General features: G+C 35.8%; 1 long non-coding RNA gene across 1 annotated transcript; it reads right to left on the reverse strand.

Annotated features, from left to right (window-relative positions):
- Positions 1-382: 382 nt before the first annotated feature.
- LOC109185081 lies at positions 383-2,343 on the reverse strand. Its single transcript, XR_002054928.1, has 2 exons — positions 2,154-2,343; positions 383-702 (listed from the first exon to the last, which is right to left on the reverse strand). It is a non-coding gene; the product is annotated as an uncharacterized LOC109185081 (long non-coding RNA).
- Between the last annotated feature and the right edge of the window lie 367 nt (positions 2,344-2,710).

Raw genomic sequence — 2,710 nt, forward strand, 5'->3', positions numbered from 1 at the left:
TGTATTGCTTTTGTTTTCTGGTGTGTGTTTGGTATAGTGGTTTGTTGTTGGTAGTTTGGGTGAACTAAGAACCAACTGGTTTTGCACACTGGACCTATTATTTTGTGTAATTTACTTTTCATTCATTTCTATCCCTTGCCCAAATGCACATTAACAAAAAAAAATGAACACACCATGTGGCTAGTTGCACCGAATGCACATTCATAGGGAATACAATCCCTATCAAATTTAACACAGTGCAATTTATATGAATATAGGTATTTTTGAGTAGTTGCACACGTGGAGTCAAAGACAATGCTCAATACATATTATCGAACTAAATCACCCAAAGCTTTTCAGATAAATAACTACATATATCATTATTGTGTTTAAAAATATGTCCTTGACCACTGCCATATTGAAATTCCAATCGAAATATGGATTCAAAATCACCAAAATACGGTGTTGGTTGTGTAGGCCACAAGTGTCAACAATTACCACACACAAAGCTACCATTACAATCTAGCACAATCCAAAACTTCACTAAACGCTCAAAACACAAATGTTCCGCACATTTCATTGTATTCTCAAATACCCTAGATGTTGCCTCACGTCAAAGAGTGGAGCGCTTGCGAGGTTAAGTGTGTAATGCCCATTACATTCACTGAGTAACCTCCCCACCGGGTTGACCTTGCTGATTGTTAGTGGATCTTCGCTTCTTGGCTGCATATGCTCATTAAGTGACATAAAATCAGTACCACACTACTAAATATTGACATGATGCGCAATGTATGTATTTACCTTAGATGCAACCACATACATGCATAGTCTTGTTTGGCAAATGCTCAACATAACAAAACCAGAATGCACACACTAGCACTGCACATTCACAATGCACATAAATGCTCTACATAATTTACCGCAGTTGCACACCACTAAATGCACACTCAAGTTCCACAAATACATACTACGACAAACGCATAATGCTCAAATAAATTAATCAAGCTAGCACAATAAGTCATAATAAACACTATGCAATCCCACGTGAACCCCATAAATCTCAATTTCTCTTCCATTGTTTTTTTCCCCTAACCCCTTCCCCTAGTTTGACCATGTTTGAATCGCTACCCGCAACACATTTTGGTAGTCTGTTGCCACTAAAAGGATCTCATTCTACTACAATGCTCAATTACTAACCACTAAACTGTGTACTTTGTTCACTGACCAAACCATCCTTTATATCACCTATCCACCATAATACTATCACACTTAATCCATTCCTTACACCTCATATTCATCACTCACACATGCATATAACATTGAGTATTTGTCTCGAGTATTTCTTAATTCATTTCCTTTCATTGCATAACAATATTTGAAAAGAAAAAAACACACCTTAAAAAGTGCTCACCTTTTATAAGGGAACAAATCAAAGTAACTCAGGGGGATAGTCAAGTGTGATAATTATTAGCTTGCACAAACCCAAAACCATACAAATACATACTTACACTAATATATACTACTCCTTTAATTCATAAGTCAATTTTTTTTAACAAATACGCCTCTAATAACCTGCATAGGAAAAACACACAAAACACCATGTATGCACAACAATTCAGCACTATACTGCAGTTTCAGAACATTCTTAGATGCACATATCAAATTTTTAAAAAAATGCCCGTTCATTTTATGTTCTGATAAAGAAAGATTAAGTTATTGGTTAGTAAATTAAAAAATGCCTAATAAAAGCTGGCAGGATATTTCGCACATAGAGGTCCTAGTCAGTTTAGTAAATAAATACAACTTTTAAATCCATTCACACCCAACTGATGTAATTGTTTATGCATTTGATTTCATACTCAAAACAGCCCAAATGATGTAATCGTTTGTGCATTTGATTTCATAATCAAAACAACCCAAATAATGTAATCGTTTGTGCATTTGATTTCATACTCAAAACAACCCAACTGATGTAATCGTTTGTGCATTTGATTTCATACTCAAAACAGACCCATTTAGTTTACTGGGATTTTTATCCCTACACTTTGACACCCTAATTTACCCCAATCCACCCACAAAGACACTGTGAATCGTGTAAACACAACCAATCACCGATGCACACAAACACACTGTGAATCGTGCAAAATAGTAAAAAACGTACATATTCTTCTCACCAGCTCGAGAGAAGCTCTCATCTTGCTTCGTCGTTGAGAGTCGTCGGCTATGGATTACGAGGGGTACAATCGGGGGAAGGAGATTGTGCCTCTTCGTCTATTTTTTAATTGAGGTAGTCAACTTCAAAGACCCTAGCAATGAAACTGAAGGAGATTTGGATCGAGAATGACGGAGCTTTCCTGTGATTGCAGTAGCACGATTGCCAAGCTTTTACCTTTATAGCCCCTAGCCCTCTTAATTACCCTATTTACCATGTTTAAGATCTGTTTTTTACTCATTACATCTATGCAATCACAACCATAAATCTTAATAATCGGATGGTCTAAAATAGTCCACACTCCTCACCTAGGACAATATACTCACTTGATCCTCACCCTCTATATATATATATATATATATATATATATATAACTCATCTAAGTCTAACAAAGAAACATATATATGCTCCACTCATTTTGAAAGAATCTACCATTAAAGTGATTGCATAGTTAGTAATTGCAGTAAGAATGAAGAAATTGACGGGGTCAACTACGATATGTGGAAAAAGGAAATGTGT

Source organism: Ipomoea nil, unplaced genomic scaffold, assembly GCF_001879475.1.
Source record: "Ipomoea nil cultivar Tokyo-kokei standard unplaced genomic scaffold, Asagao_1.1 scaffold1310, whole genome shotgun sequence".
Classification (NCBI taxonomy): Eukaryota; Viridiplantae; Streptophyta; class Magnoliopsida; order Solanales; family Convolvulaceae; genus Ipomoea; species Ipomoea nil.